This window comes from Athene cunicularia (genome assembly GCF_003259725.1).
Source record: "Athene cunicularia isolate RWA chromosome Z unlocalized genomic scaffold, athCun1 chrZ_part3, whole genome shotgun sequence".
Classification (NCBI taxonomy): Eukaryota; Metazoa; Chordata; class Aves; order Strigiformes; family Strigidae; genus Athene; species Athene cunicularia.
The window spans coordinates 8836596-8853859 of NW_020799144.1; the positions used below are offsets into that span (position 1 = coordinate 8836596).

Genomic DNA, 17264 nt, shown 5'->3' on the forward strand with positions numbered 1-17264 from the left:
GATGAGTCTCTTTAACCAAATAGTAAGTGATAGGACAAGAGGGAATGGCCTTAAGTTGTGCCAGGGAAGGTTTAGACTGAATATTAGGAAGCATTTCTTTACAGAATGGCTTGTTGGGCATTGGAATGGGCTGCCCAGGGAGGTGGTAGAGTCCCCATCCCTGGAGGGGTTTAAGGCTAGAGTCGACATAGTGCTTGAAGGATGTGGTGTAGTTGAAAATGGTCAGTGTTGGATTAATGGTTGGACTAGGTGATCTTCAAGGTCTTTTCCAACCTAGATGATTCTATGATTCTAATCCTACATAAATCACGTCAAAAACAAATTATACCTTTTTTTTTATTCTTTATTTTCTTCCTTTTTTATTTTTTTTATGGATCATACTACTAGAAAACAGCTACGTAGCATGGGCTGTATGTAATTACTGATTTAGTTTCACGTTAATCAATGCAAGCCTCATTCAGGATCTAGAATCAGATAAGTTTATGTATACTTAAAGAAAACATGGTATTTCCTACTGAAGTGAAAGAATGCCAAATGCAAATTGAGTTTTCATCCTCCAGATTTAGCATATGCCAAAGTGAAAGACTGAATCAGCTGAGTTTGATTCAGTCCTGGGATAGAGGAAATGCAAATACCTGTAGGCATGTTCTACATGAAAAAAACAGCTTTTTAAATATTTTTTGGTCTCATTTATATATTTTAGAACATCATAGCTATAGCAATGCTATTATTGTGCCTTCTGCAAGAGTTCTGCTAGTATATGCACTCAGTCTTGAGAGGCAGTAAGAGCTAGTTTTGTAATTAATCCATGTGTGATTTTCCTAAGGCAGGTTTCTTTACATTTCATTAAATGTTCAACACCAGAGAAAAAGTATTCATCACAGTTTCCAGATGTACTGAGACAGCACATTTCTAAGATTTAATCAATGGGGTCATGCTTGTACGCTATCCTGGTGCAGCTTTGGCTTTCTTTAGTAGCTTGGCATGAACAGAAATGGACAAGGTTCATTATGTAATTCACCACAAATCACATTTAACAAAATTTTAAAACCATATTAATTAAGTGATCAGAGCCAAAACTAAGACATGCTGTAAATAATTGACTAATATGAAATATTGATCAGACTGAGGCAATTAGTTGATTTTTCTTTCTGTCATATTTTCTGTAAGAAATCACTGAACATTTCTCCATTTTACAAACATTTTTGTAATAATATTTTTATTCAAGCGTGTTAAGTTTCCTGGTGAAACTAAATTAATGTGAAACTTTAAAGTCATTAAAGTGTATCCCATCCTTCTGCAGTTTCTGTTACATATGAAAAGGCAAATAATTCACACCTCAGTTCTTAAAACTGCTGATATTACTGCTGATGTTGAGGCAAACCAGTAACAAACAAGAAAATAAAAATAAAATAAAAACTATGTGGTTTTTTTTTTTAAATAAAAATAATTAGAATGATATTATAAATGCAGGACCAGCAAATATGAGCATAAAGAATTTATCTTCAGATTTTAAATCTGAGTTTTGCATGGCAAATCAATGCTGGTGTCATAGTTTGTCAACATTTGATAATGATGAATTAAGTAGTTTTGGTAATGTCCTATATATTTGACACACATGATGTGTTTTCTCATAATTCTTTGTGAAGTTTTCTGGATTTATGTTGTTGAATTTGAACAATACAGAAATTGCCCAGAAATTCTGCCAAGGACAAAATAATGAGCAACCTTATCTAAAAGGAAAAGAGTGGGGCAGTTGAAAGACATGATACAGAGGAATATACCTATTTAATCATTGGCTAAGCTTGACTTGTCATATGGTATAAAGATACTTATCTCACTATGGTCATTGCTAAAGGCTAAAATATTAGTATTTGTACAAAATACTTAAGGAACTTCTAGATATTTTTTCCTAATATGTTGTTTAGTAAAACCTATGCCTGTTTGAACATTTGTTTTAATAAAGTTAAAAAAATAAGTTTGTCTTCTGTGTAAGTGGAAAAAAAGACAAAGAAAACTTTCACATAAACCATCAATACTTTAATAAGAGATTTAAAGATGAAATTATTTTGTCTTTCTATATTGCCACTGTTAAAAAAAAAAAGTAAAAAAAAAAAAAAAGTGGATTTCAGCTATTCCCATGGCTATATTTTGAAAAACAAATGGAAAAGAGCTGATATTTTGTGAAAAAAATAACATTAATTTTGTATGTTTAATGTAGACTAAAATGTAAAAAATAAACTGAAAAGGTATATTCCCTCTGCTTTGACAAATGAAGCGGTACCAAGAATCTCTGAAAAATGAATTAAATAAGAAACGTTGTCTTTGAGAGCATTGTACAAGTTTTGAGTGAATAACCTCTTTTATGGAAGTATTTTCAGGCACTATAGAATCATACTTTAATACAGAATTTAATATAGACTTGACTGTTGTGGTAGGGGTATTAGCTGTGTTTTTCCATCTGCCAATCCACAGAGGTGTGGCGCTCAGATCACAACTAATCCATGCAGGAGATTATGACCTTCACGGGAACAAAAGCACAGACGCCAATATGGTGCTTGCTTCTTGTTCAATTTATTAACAGCTCAATTGCCTTATATATGCCTTTCTGTACATCACAAGATCTTTACTTCCCTATTCTTCCTGTACATGGTGAGATCTTCGCAGCACCTCTCCCTACACTTCCCCCTCCCCATGCTATATAGCTATATTTGTAATAATTGAAGTGCTTGTTGTTCTATTTCTTCATGTGTAAGGGGGCTTTTTTTTTTTTTTTTTTTTTTTTTTTTTTTTTGTATTATCCACAGCTGCTGCATGCTTCTCAGTAGTGCTTGCCCATATGTTGGGTCTGGGTGAGATGGTTCGTCTAGCAGAAGATCCGAGTAGCCAAAAGCCACAGAAAATCTGCAAAAACTTTAAGAAGAAATGGTTATTTCAGGTTTTATACATCATTCAGGTATCCATTTGATTAAACCATCCTTTTCCACTGCTGCGTACCCATGCCAAAACACTCTGTGACCAGCCTGATTCCCACGCTATTGCTCCCGGTTCCTTAACCTGAACCAAAGGATAATTTTTGTCACCTGGGTTGGCATAAAGTGTTTCCACAGGGCGGGTGTGGACTCGTCACCTCTAACAAAATGATTTAATGAATAAAGGGTGTGGGACAATAAAGTCTGTTGCCGGTCTATGGGTATTGTCCCCTTATGACCTTCCCCCTCCCCAGGCTGTTGGAGTTTGGCTTTTAGGGTGCAATGCGCACGTTCCACTATTGCTTGCCCTTGACTGTTGTAAGGAAGGCCGTGTACTAACTTGATGTGTCATAATGCACACCATTCTTTGGTACGTCTAGCGATGAAACAAGGGCCATTATCTGTTTCGATCTCTTGTGGCTTCCCTAATAAGGTGATGACGCCCTCCCAATGAACAATAATGTGTCTGGCTGTTTGTTTGCGAGCCATCGTGGCTAATAGTGTAGAGCTAAAGGTGTCGATGGTTACTATGAGGTATTTATTTGGTTTTAGTAGGTCACGTTCTGTTTTATCATTTTGCCATATCTGATTGGAAGAGAGACCCTTTGGACTGACACCTGCTTCCCACAATGGGCCCTTTTGACAGTAGGGACTAAGTGCCACTATGTTTTTTGCTTGTGACAGAGAAATATGACATGTTTTTGCTAAGGCTTTTGCTCTGAGGTGTAGAAAGGCATGTAAATGCTTTGTAGCATCTAGTGACCATACCCCCCGTGCTGCCTGGTCAGTGTTATGATTGCCTTCTACAATTGGACCAGGTAAGGATTGGTGACTGTTCGCATGTGGAAAAAGGCCTGTTCTACGTGTTGTTGTAGAGCGTCATAAAGTAAAGTTGACATTTCTGTCTGCACAAATCCTACTGTTACTATTTTGTGTACAAGTTTATAAATATATAGGGAGTCTGTAACAATATTAATTGGATTCTCTGTCTCTTGCTGGAGTGCCATCTGGACCACTTTGGCTTCCAACCATTGTCCTGATTTATTAGTCTGAGTCCACAACCTCTTTCCCAAAGTCCTTCAGCTTTCCATACGAGTGCAGCTGTTTGTGATTGTGATGAGGCATCTGTAAAGTGTGTTGTGCCGTTAAGAGGGCGCATGACTATAGGTAGTGTAAGTTGTAGCTGAAGTGTTTCAAGTGTGTAATCCATTGTAGATGCTTTCCAGTTGTCATGGAGCCTGGAAAGTCAAAGATGGTACATTGTAAGTCTTCCGAACACGTAACCATGTCATCCTGCACTTGCTGCTTCTAGGGGATGAATATTGTGTCAGGTTGTCCTGGTTCAGCCAGGATAGAGTAAAGTTTTCCTCAGCAGAGAGAGAGGGGGAAGGGATCTCCAGGCGGGTTATTCATACCATGCTGACATCAGGTCCAGGGGCGGAACCTCTCTTCCTTGCTCCTTGGCGGGTTCGGGGGAGAATTTTGCTTTCTGTAGACCAGCTAGCGGTATTTCTCTGTATATCGTTTGTCTTTTCACTGTTATTGCTCTTTATTGTTGTTACCATTGATACTGTTGTTGTTCAGATTGTTCTATCACTCTGTTGTATTAAATTTCTTGTTATTTTAGCCGGGGTCTGTGTCTAACTTCCAGCCTGACCGGCGCGGGTGGGGGAGGGGCAACGGCCACGTGGTCCCTGATCCCGGCAACGATTAAAACTTGCACACAGGTTCCTTTCCAAAGTGTTGAAGGGTCATGTTTTGTAGGCATCCTATAAGGTCTGCTACAACAGCGACTATGGTAACAAAGGCAGCCTTGTTGGTATTTTAATAAGCCCAGGCCAAAGGCATGGATTTGCCATCCCAGCCAGACTGTCTGATTATACCAACCATGTGTCAGATAGGCTTTTTGTCCAGCAAACTACATACATCCCCAGGCCTGATCTCGCATGCTATTCCCAGCTACTTGGGGAAGAGAGCCTCTCAACTCTAACTCCAATCAAACCGGTCTGGGATGGGTCGGCAGCAGTTGCTAAGCCTAGGCAAAATGCCTGCTGTCCTGATTGATTTTTCCTGCCACCTTGGCACAACTCAGCAGTTTTTTATCTATCTTCTGAGGCCTGTTCTTCACCAAAGCTTAGCTCTTTGTCAGAGGCTGTGCAAGGCTGATGCCTCCCAGATCTCCCCTTTCTTGGTTTTGCAATGGCACCTGCAAGACTTGTTTGAGAGCTGTATCAATTAAAGGATAGACAAACTTCAAAAAGATAGCACACAGAATAGTTCCACAGAAGGCTAAAACAATACACTAGTTACAATTACTGATGAAAAGAGTAGGCTAATTTCAGTACCAATAAATAAGGGATAAGACTAAATACTACAAAATAAACAGTAAGGAAAACAGGGAGTAGCACATTTACTTAATGGGGTACTAACATTCAGATCCTCAATTGCTGGGGAACCCTGGATGCAGCAAGAATTCAGAGTGCCCTTCCTCACAAACCGGAAATCCTACGTGATGTGTCCATCCATAGGTGACGCATCCAACGTCGCTGCAAGCAGGTCCAGCCTCCAAATCAACAAGCCAAAATAACTGGCAATTTTCTTTGAGCAGGAACATCTGATTCCATCCTCCTGTTGGGTTCCACCCAGAGCCTGGCCAGCACTCCAGGGGGAAAACCAAGGGAGTTTCTAGAAATGTTAAACACTTGAGCTCTTAATTCTTAATATTGCTTAACAAAGAAAGTTGAATATACACATTCTTATAGCATTTCATCGTTATTAATAACTACATTTCATCTAAACTACATCTTTCACTAGTGACTAGTAAGCCTATATATCTCATTAAGGAGTTGCAATTACTGTTAGCATTTTCTCTTAAAAGAATTGTCAACTGTAGTGTAGTTTGTTCTGTTGCAGTAGCAAACATTACCCAGACATTCTGCTTAAATGATCAGTCAAAGAGATCACAAACTGTCCGCACAGGGGCACCCACAGCACCACAGCTGGATCCTGAGTGCTGGCTGCCTCTCACGCCTCAGGTGTGGTTGCACACACCTTGCCGGTGACCACTGGAGACTGAGACGTGTGGAGACACAAGCATAACCTCTTCCCCAGGTTATTAAAGGAAATGGTCCTTCCCAGTTACCCCTTCCTAGGTTTTTGTTAACACTTGAGCCTTGCTCTGGACTTCTTGTGACCTGGTATCTGTGATGAGAAATGACACAATATTGGTGGCACCTGTGAGACAGGGGAAATGTTTAAAAGGTTCATGACATATAATGCCTTATTTAGCCTTTTGTGAGGTGTAGATTGATATCTTGCATCTTCCCCCTTTGTTGTTATTGTAATAGATGCTTTAGCTTGCTAGATGTATGATCCACAATGGCCTGACCGGCCGGCAAGTGGGGAATGCTGGTCAGGTGCTTGACTCCCCACTGTATGGCAGGAGTCAAATAGTGCTCCAGAAAAGGTATTAAGAGACACATGTACATATTTTAACATTTCAAATGCAGCTGAGTGAGTGACATCAGATAGGCATAATTCTGAGGAGGTGAGTCCCCAAGGGTCGACACCACTGTGGAAGAGATGGATTCTTTCTGGCATTCAGGGCAAGTTGCAATGATGTTTTAGTGTGATGCCTTGATAAAGAAAACTGTTTTGTATTGCTCTGGCATTCTGGTGGAAAAAAAAGCATGTGTTTTTCATCCCACTGAAACAGTAGAGCATATGGCTGCCCTGGAGCCAAGATCTGTTCCCCTTTTTGTTTTTGCAAAAGCGATTTCAAGGTTTGGTGTGCTCTTTCTATGATGGCTTGTCCCGTGGGGGAATGTAGTATACTTGTGATGCTTGTCTGTTTGAGATGGCGTTAGCTATGTGGTGGAGATCTTGTTTCACTTTTTCTGTAAGTACTCTGGGTGATGTCAGTGAAGGATCTCTTCATAAAATATCAAACAAGCTATGCAGATCATCATTAGTTAGGCCCACAATGGCTGTATCAAATTTATAGTTCCTAACAGTTTCTGTAGATCTTTTAAAGTCTTAACATCAGTTTTAAGTTTAAGCTGTTGCAGGACAATAGTCTGTTCACAAATTCTTCAGCCCAGGTACTTCCTGGTGATGATACCTGTACCTTTTGAAGTGGTATTTGCAATACCATTTGAGATAGTGAGTGCTTGGTTAAAGCAAGAGCCTTTTCGATGATCTCCTGTGTTTCTGCTGCTATAAGGATGTCATCTATATAATGATATATAACAGCTTGGGGGATCTGGTGGGACTTTTATGTCTTATGGTAAAATAACGCAGTGGTATTGTTTTGCAGGTTCACTAATATTAATAGTGGGAACAAAAAAAGTAATTTTAGGTGCATCATTTGGATGCAAGGGAAGGCTAAAAGAAATCAATCCTTTAGATCAATTACTACAAGATGCCAGTTTCGGGTAATCATTGTTGGGGAGGACATTCATAGTTGTAAAGTATTTTTATCCTCCATGATATCATTATTGTGTCAGTGATCATGTAAAAGTCACTATTTACCACTTTTCTTTAAAATAAGAAACTTAATTGTCCTTGAAGTAAATCATTAAGGTGGCATGACTTTTTCCTTGGCAAGGGCCGCTGACCCACCCACACAGGTGATTCTGTTTTCTGGGTTAGTTTCAGGGTGGCTTTCAGGGTGGGTTGTGCTGCAGTGGTGATTAAGACAAATTTGATCCCATTTGAGTTCCCCATTGAGCCATACAGTCACGACCCCAAAATGTAATAGGGGTTTCCAATATAAATGGATGAATATTTGCTACCCAGTTTTCTGGGCCCCTTCCATGAGTGAGACCCTTGTTTTGAATTGCTACAGCATGACCACCACCCTGAAAGGCATCTGAGTTACTGGAGCTAACAGCCAATCTGCTCGCAGATGTTACGGTCACATCCGCACTGGTATCTAAAATGCCTGTCAGCTCAACAGATTTTTTAGCTTTAATGAGAGTACATTTTACCAGAAGTCAATCTTGTGTCACTGTCTGAGTCCAAAAATATTTAAGGGGTGCCTGCTGCTCCAAATCCTGAGTCATTGCAGCTTCTCAGAATAGTATTAGGGGGAGCCGCAGTAATGTAAGCAAGCTGAGCAGCTTTTGACTTTTGTTATTGAACATGGGGGTACAAGAGTCCAAGCAATAATTCTTATTTCCCCTTCCTAATCAGCAACTACTATCCCTGGTAAAATGGACAACTCCTGTAAGGTTGTAGATGATCTCTTGACAATATTTCTGTCAGGCAGGTGGTACAGAGGTGCACTCTCCCTGCAGAGTATGCTCCTCCTCTGTGAAAAAAAACCTCTTGCTGCTTTTGTTGGGGGGTGGGGTGGGGGGGACTGGGACAAGCACACGGTGCCGGACTCAGCCACAGGCGGTCACTCTGCAGCGGGGGGGTCTCAGGGAGGCCCCGGGCCGCCGCCGCCAACTCCGTACTCCACACCCCACCCACTGCTGGACCCCACGGACTCCTCCGACGCCGCCTCATTCTCCTTCCTGATGGCATCAGATGCATTTCTGGTGTTCTCAGCTCTGACCGCACAGCTTTTGATTTAGCTCCTGCTGCCTGCCGCGGTCCTGGTTGTGCAATTGATGAGGTGAATGGATTTTTTTACTGACCTAATGCAATGGGGGCGCTGGCATCGTAGGTGGATTGTCAGAATGAGATGCCGCTGCGATCCCTAAAGTCTCTCAGATTTGTTTCCGGAGTGTGCTATAGCTGCTCACTTCTTTTGCTGACCTTCCTCCATCACTGATCGAATCTCAAAGCTGTTTCCCTATAGACTCCCAGGTAGATATAAGTCCCTTTTCTCAGCTCCATCTTAAACCTTCCAGAGTGAATTTATCATATTTTTTCCCCCTCATAGAGAGGATATACTGGAGGAGTTTCACCACTGCCTGTTCCACTAATTCAGCTTCTATTTGAGGCCATAGCTCTGGCTTCACGCAGTCTGTCGGCTCGGCCAGAATGCCAAGCTTTACTAATCTTTGTAGCATGGCTTTTCAAGTCCCCGACTTCATAGAAGTCTTATGTTGTTTTCCCCATATTTCAAGTACTTTAATTGTGGCTTCAATGGCGCACCGCAGAGTCTCCCGCCCTGCATGGAGCTCCTTCACCTCCTGCCATGCACTACCAACCTTCATGGTTCAACTTTCGCTGGATCATGTCAGTCAGATCACCATTTGTTGCGGTAGAGGTATTAGCTGTGTTTTTCTATCTGCCAATCCACAGAGGTGTGGCACTCAGATCACAGCTAATCCATGCAGGAGATTATGACCTTCACGGGAACAAAAGCACAGACGCCAATATGGTGCTTGCTTCTTGTTCAATTTATTAACTGCGCAATTGTTTTATATGTGCCTTTCCGTACATCGCGAGATCTTTACTTCCTTATTCCTTCCTTACATCATGAGATCTTCCGAGCGCCTCTCCCTACACTTGCCTACTTCCAATTCTTTTTACAATCTCTTACTCACTTTACAGCAAATCACATGAACTCAGTGTAAGAGACTGTGTTGGACTGTGTTTGTCTCCACATTGCTGCTGCACCACTACTGCTTCCTGGCCTCAACATCCTGTTTCCTGGAGGAGTACACTCTGAAGGAGAAGAATTGTCCCTGAAGAAACTACGACATCTGCCTGAAGCTAGAACAGCAACATCCTTGGCAGTGCCTACCAAGCTGCACCTGTGCACGAACCGGATGGAGAGGAAATTGGGGTGAGGAAGATGTGAAGAGGCTGAAGACACTGCAAGTCAACCCCATCCCCCGGCACAACCACTGTGAACACCTGGGCATGTGCGCGTGGAGGAACATAGGATGGCACACAAAAATGAGCTCTGTGGAAATGGGAGGACTCTTCAGAGAAGTTGTGGGGACTGGGACAAAAAAAAAGACTCTGTACTCCTCTCTTGGAGATGATTCTTGATTCTTTAAAATCATTGGGTGGAGCTGGGACTTTAGCCGAGTTTGGAGCAAAGACCCCATCACTTGCACCAAGACCAAGCCAATGGGACACTGCTGGATTGGTGGGGGTGGTAACTAATCTTGCTGCATCTCTTTAATTTGTTTGCTTAGGTATTCTGAATTTTTCTTCTCTCTGTCTTCTCTCTGTTATCAGTTGTTATGGGAAATAAAGGTCACAAAGTTGTATGGCATCTGACCTTGTTTGTCTTAATGTTTCTCTTGGGATCGTTTAAGAACCTTCCCCAGTATTGGATCGGGACACTCAGTTAAATCCAAAAGGTGGTGTCATGTTATGTATGACATACTCTTATTGATCCTCTCTGACCTGAACGTGAAGTTGTTTTACACTACTAATGCCCCGCATTGCTTTCAACAGCTAGTGGATAGCCCTCTTCTGGAAATACAGACTACCCTTATTCTATTCCTATATCTAATTCTGGCAATGATGATTAATTCCTTTAGAGTATAGCTTTCAGTTGATACAACCCAAGAGACCTTTTACAAAACCATGCTAAGACCCTTTCCCCTCTACACAAAAATATTTACAACATCACATGAACAATATGCTACTGTCTGCCTTTAAAATATGCTTGCTCATAGGCTTGCCTAACTGGCCATGCAAGCAGTTTTCCTTTGCATTCCCTACCATGTGTCTCTCCTTCCACCACCCATGCAGGAGCACCTTCCTCTCGGAGGTGGTGACTGCTTTTCAGCCAAGTGACAAATGGGGGTCTCGGAAGAATCAAGTCATAGAAAAGCAGTGAGAAGGGGCCGTGACACCAGAGATCATCACACCCACACCCTGCTCTCATCTAAGAGGCTCTTTGGAAAGAGCAAGCAGCAGAGTGTGAAAAATTTTGAAGGACAAAATTCCTCTGACTTGTTCATTATTGGCTCAGTATTTCCTCTTGTCATATAGGACTTGTATTATCAGTTTGTAATTTAACTGGGCCTGCAGATCAGCATTTGTAATTTGAGATCATGTCTCCAGGACAAAATCTCCATGGCTAAATCTGTTAAGTCTCTTTAACTTGTTGAAGGAACATAGAGACTGAGAGACCATGAGCTCACATTGTGGCACAGTCCTCAATGGCACATCGTCAGTACCTGAGTAGCAAACATTAGATCTGGTGTTTAGATTGTGAATTGGAAAAATGTTAACTTCCATGGCTAGACTCTGGTAGTGATCATGTCCATTTTCCTGATTTAAACAGGCCCCTGCCCTCAAAATGCACAAAACGCTGATCTTCATATGAACAGGAGCTCCATGCCCATAGTCCAAACATTTATTTTTATACTACCAATAACATCTCTATGTGAGAAGAATCATGTCAAAACAAATTTACTAAAGAAGCCCATGAACATAGCTTAAAAAAAACCCCCACATAAATGAATAATCAGCTCCCAGTTTTACAGCAAAATTGCTCTGTCTTGAAGGGGTATAAGTAACAAATGTATAGAGCAACACTCATTAAATAGAAAAAGAAAAGGATAAAAGGCTTCAGAATATGTGTGGTCACCCTAGAATGTATTAATACATTTATTTTTTTAGTGGTACTTTAAACCAATCCCACAGTCATAATGATGACACCGTTTTTACTCATATTTTGCAGCCACCAAACGAGAACTGTATGTGAATTCTTACCAGAATTTTCAACATAGTCTTGCAGATTTAGCCTCTCTGATGCGTTCCACAGATTTTGGTAAATGCTACATAGTTTTAAGTCCAGTGCCACAGTCTTCCCTCTTGGTGTTTCTTGACTTTGTTATTTTATTTTTACAGAGTTTATGTATAACTGGTATCCTGTTCAAAGTGGTTTGCATTTTTTTGAGTATCCTCTAACATATTTGCAATTCTGTGTACTGTTTCCCAAGAAGAAAACACTGAGCTTCCAAAACACAATGTGTTCATGAATAAGCATCAAGCATTCGATAAGTATTAAACACTGTTCAATGTTCAGCATTAACCAGTTGCCTCCAGCTGAGCATACAGAACTTGAGCTGAGTCAGAGAACATCTGTTGTCTGATACAAATTTCAGTTCTTAATATTCTGCTGATCTTGACTGGGTAGCAGGAAAACACTGGCAGTGAGCAGCAGCTCATAAGAAGATATAACAGTCAAATTGCTGTTTCAGAAGACAACCATGTCTCTCTCATTGCTTGCTTTAGATTTTAATTAGGAGATAATTCTTTTTCATAAGGCATCCTATTGCAAGACTGATGATCTGTTGTAAGACTTCTGGTCAAGAGCAAAGCATTTCATACTGTCTCTCATGACATCGTTGTCTCTAAATTGGAGACACATGGATTTTACGGGTGGACCACTCAGTGGATAAGAAATTGGCTGGATGGTCACACTCGAAGACTTGCCATCAATGGCTCAATGTCCAAGTGGAGAGCATTGATGAGTGGTGTTCCTGAGGGATTGGTGTTGTGACCAGAATTGTTTAACATACTTATCAGTGACATGGACAGTGGTATTGAGTGCACCCTCAGCAAATTTGCTGATGACACCAAAGTGGTGATAGTTGAGATGCTGGAGGGAAAGGATGCCATCCAGAGTGACCTCCATGGGCTGGAGAGGTGGGCTGGAGAAAACCTTATGAAATTCAAGAAGGCCAAGTGCAAGGTCCTGCACATGGGTCAGGACAATCCCAAACATGGATACAGGCTGGGTGATGAGTGGATTGAGAGCATCCTTGTGGAAAAGGACTTGGGGGTATTAGTGGATGGAAAACTGAAAGTACACTTGCAGCCCAGAAAGGCAACCATGTCCTGGGCTACATCAAGAGGTGTGGCCAGCAGGTCGAGGGAAGTGATTCTCTTCCTCTCCTCTGCTCTTGTGAAACCCCACTAGCAGTGCTGTGTCCAGCTCTAGGGCCCCAACATAAGAAGTATACGGCCCTGTTAGATTAAGTGCAGAGGAGGGCCACAAGGATGATCAGGAGGGCTGGAGCACCTCCCTTACAAGGACAGGCTGAGAGACTTGGGGCTGTGCAGCCTGGAGAAGAGAAGGCTCCAGAGAGACCTTATAGTGGCCTTCCAGTGCTTACAGAGGGCTACAGGGAAGATGGGGGGACACTCTTTATTGAGGAAGGTAGTGATAGGACAAGGGGAAATGGAAAGCAAAAGAGAGTAGATTTATCTTAGATATAAACAGAAATTCTTCCCTGTGAGGGTGGTGAGGCCCTGGCACAGGCTGCCCAGAGAAGCTGTGGCTGCCCCCTCCCTGGCAGTGTTCAAGGCCACATTGGACGGGGCTCTGAGCAACCTGGGCTGGTGGAAGGTGTCCCTGCCTGTGGAAGGTGGTGGAACTAGATGATCTTTAAGGTCCCTTCCAACCCAAACCATTCTGTGATTCTGTCTAGCCACAATGAGATTTTGGATAAGGTAAATTGTCACTGCAGGAGTTTGTGGGTATAATTAACTGGATAATATGAGCTGTGAGCTTGTCTTAGCAGGCATCTCTTGCTCACTCTAGAAGATGCATAGACACAAGTGGGGTGGCTAGTACCCTGCTGAAGAAAGGTAATGTGGAATGAGATGATTTGGTGAACAGGATATTGTGAGGAAACCTACTCTAGGTTCAAGCTGTTTGTAGAGTAAAGTCAGGATGACCTATATCTTTGCCTTGACTGTAGCAAGCAGAAGAGACCAGGTGTGCTGGCATAAATCCTAGTTTGTTATTTCAACCTCTCTGCTGACTAGTGAGTTTTGCTTCTGTCAAATGCAACTGTGTCCGTCCTCCCTAGATCTCTCACGAAGCCTATGGAGCACAGACAAGGATCTAACACTATTTTCCTTGAGGAACAAAGGCTTCTCAGGGCTGAGAAGAGTCTTAATTTAATTCTGCTCAGAAATAAATTCAGCAGAATGGTTTTAATCTGAGGCAGTTTGCTTCCAAAACGTGTGTGCTGCTTCTACTGTCTCTAGGAGGAAAAGGTGTGAAGCATTATCTGTACTAGCCAGCCATTTTTACTTGCATGTTGTAGGACTAGATATTTGATCAGTGTGTCCAGCAAAGGACACATCATTGAGAATCTAGAATTGCTCACAGCCCATCCCTCTACATCATCTTCTGGCCTAGAGGAAATATTTTGCTAGGTGAAAGAACTGTTTTACAATCTTGTCTAACTCATTTTCCCTGAATTGAAACTTTTGGATCCCTTCATGATTTTCTTGTTACTCATCTCCTTTTGGGGAATTGACAAGGAGGCAAAGAGACCAAGCCTGCAATGCTTACTGCAGATGGCCCCTATAAATAAAATTCAGGAAAAGGAGGCCAGTATTTTGTACGATCACTTAGAGCTTCCAGAAAATCATCCTAACTGACTGGTTAAATTTGATTTTGACTACAGTGGAACATTAGCCAGGCAGTGTAGATCTCTTCAAAATTCAATGCTTTCCCAGAAGTGTTAAAATGTTGATGACATTAAAAGAAATGGAGAATATTCAGAAATGGGATGTTTGAACATGGAACAGGCTAAATGCAAAGTTTCAGAGCTGGCTTGTTGTGTCACCCAGACTAGGTAGATGCAGTTCACTGGTGCGTGCACTTTCTGCAGATGTAAATGATTTGTAAAAACTGTCCCTAGAACAACAATGCACTGAATTCACAAATGTAAAGCAAGGGCTCTGAAAAAGAAAGATATCTTTAACAGCTGGTCAGAAAGATCCCATATTAGGAGGCATTTCGGGTAGAAGCAGTACTGCTAGTGAGGACTGACAGTACTTTAAAGACTGAACTTGTGCTCTGAACAGGATAGCTGAGAATCTGGCAACCACATCAGCATTGACTGTGTTTGCTAGAGCAATAATTCTGTGTAAGGGGGAACCCAGATCATGGAAAAGAGATTTGGAAATCTCTGACTTCTGTGCTCCTGTTGTTCATCCTTTGTTGGTATTCAGTAGCATTAGATTAAAGGCTATAAATGTTCATATGATTTTTCTATTTTTGTAAAGTAATATTCATGTAATTCACTGTTCATATGCTTAATCTGAATGGAAATTATCTTTACAGAGAAGATAAATATAACATGAAAGTGAGTAAAAACATTATGAAGGTCATTGTCATGTCATAGTCTATCAGACCAGTAGATACAACCAAGATGATAGCTTGGGCCTACCTGTATGGTATTTGGTTTATTCTTGCAACACTAAACACTTACAGTGCTAAAACTTTCATTGCTAGGGGTTAGGAATGCTTCAGTATGGTTTAGACAAGGAGATCAAAGTTTCTCCTAATTTCTCCTGCCTCTAAACTGGAGAGTGAAAGAATATATTCTCTTTCTCATTGACACTTTCTTAAATTTAAAAAAAACTTGTAGTGTAGAGAAAAAGTTAGGGCAAAGATAGGAGAAAAGTAATCAACTAAATATTTATGAACTTAATTTTTTTTACTTTTTCTTTGCAAATAGTCTTTGTCTTAAGCTATAAGGAACCTTTTCTACTGATAGCTCTACTACAGTAATACAAGGAGTGCTATTCAGGTGCTTAAACATTGGTTATCTAGGGCAATTTAAGACACCCTTGTACAACCTGTCCTGTCTTCTGCTGTCACTGCAGAAGGGTGTTGATATCTGTCAATTCTATGTGGTTGTCAAACCATTATGTTTGACTGTGTGAAGAGAAATTGAACCACTAGAATAGGCTATCATAACATTATCATTTGGGTGAGTGGCAAGTTTCATGACCTCATGGTATTATGGTAGAGAGTTTTTCCTAATTTGTCTGTGTTTGCAAAGCACATATCAACTGAGTATTGATCAATTATTCTATTGAATGCAATTACATTAAAGAGTAACAGCCTTGTGCTGAATGCTGCAGAAAAATAGATCAATAAATATCTAATGCTTTTTTTCCTTCTCCATTTCTTCTTCATATATGCAAAGTGGAAACCAAAAATCACTTCCCTTTTTCTTGTGATACCTCAAGGATACAGTCCTATAAATACTATACTTAAAAGCACATATGAGGACTATTCTAGTTTTAATATATGTTTAGCTGACATTCTACCCTATGTTGAAATCATCCTGATGATGATATTGAGCTCTTTTGTGGATCAGAAAGTCCTTCAGCCTGACCTGCTAAAGCTGATTGATAGCCTGCCCCTCATTTCTGGGTTGTGAATATTCTAGTAGTGATGCTGTCCCTCAAAGGGATAGTATTTGGTTTTATAAAATCATTTGTCCCCCTGTCATCTATCACCAGGGTTTTTTCATACTGCCTCCAGAGAAATTTCATCAGGAGCATTCAGATGCCCCATTGACAGAGCACCCCAAGAGCTCTTTGTGCTGTGGATCCGCAGAACTAAAGGAAGAAAACTGTAACAGAGTATGGACAGTACTGCCAGAATTCTCATGCTATGGTCATGGATTTAACATGGATGATGAGGAAGAAAGCAACAGGAAGTGAAAAAAAAAAAAAAAAGTGTTCTAAGTATACTGTGAATAGGTGTCTGACACAATGAGGGTTTTGCCAGGAAATAATCCAAATGCTGGTATGTTTTCAGAACATTGAGCCATCAGCCAACAAGCCAGTTCCACATATGAATAGCTAAAACTGTGAAAAAAATAATTTCCTGGGCATGGAATTTAGTATTTTTAAAGTGCTCTAAGGTAGGGTCCCCAGAACATGCTAATTTTGAAAACTGAAGTTTGGTATATTAGAAGTAGTAAAGAGTATTTTCTTTTTGTAACTTTAGGAATGCCTACTTCAGGAGTTTGCTATAAGCAAAAAGGGAGAGATACATGTCCTTTTAAGAGGCCATTCTAGCTAGACCTAATGCTCTTGTAACTTGCTTGATCCTCACCTTCTTCATTTACTATGTAGAGATCCTAACTTGTCTCCTTTGTGTAGGTAGTATCCTGAACTGTGTGCCTCCAGTTTGGGTGTTGCCAATATCTTCCCAAGTAATTAGGCAGGCTATTGTCTCTTCCTTGACAAAACTGAGTGTGTATTTCCAGAGATCAAACCTTAAGCTGTGTTGATTATTACACTAGTTTAATAATATATGAAGGAAATGTCTAGTTTATTTGAACTGGTCAAACAACAATGTGCTGGTATCACCAGAAAGATGGTTTACCAAACTGTGGTGAATTCATAAAACATCAAATAAATGCCACACCACACTGTCTAAGAAAGAAAACTATTTACTTGTCCTGTTAATAAATTGTCTCCTTGTCACATGCTGTTGTCCTAAACAAAATGGTCAGCTAAGTGGAACTTTAGCGCAGTACAGGGCAAACATCCTGAGATCTGTAATTATGTTGGAGGACATATATGATAAGAAGATTAAAATTT

At 40.8% G+C, this 17264-nt stretch overlaps 1 long non-coding RNA gene across 1 annotated transcript; it reads left to right on the forward strand.

Moving 5' to 3' along the window:
* The first annotated feature begins 2887 nt into the window (after positions 1-2887).
* Positions 2888-16326, forward strand: LOC113490262. Its single transcript, XR_003400188.1, has 3 exons — positions 2888-3523; positions 6050-6051; positions 16315-16326. It is a non-coding gene; the product is annotated as an uncharacterized LOC113490262 (long non-coding RNA).
* Positions 16327-17264: the final 938 nt, after the last annotated feature.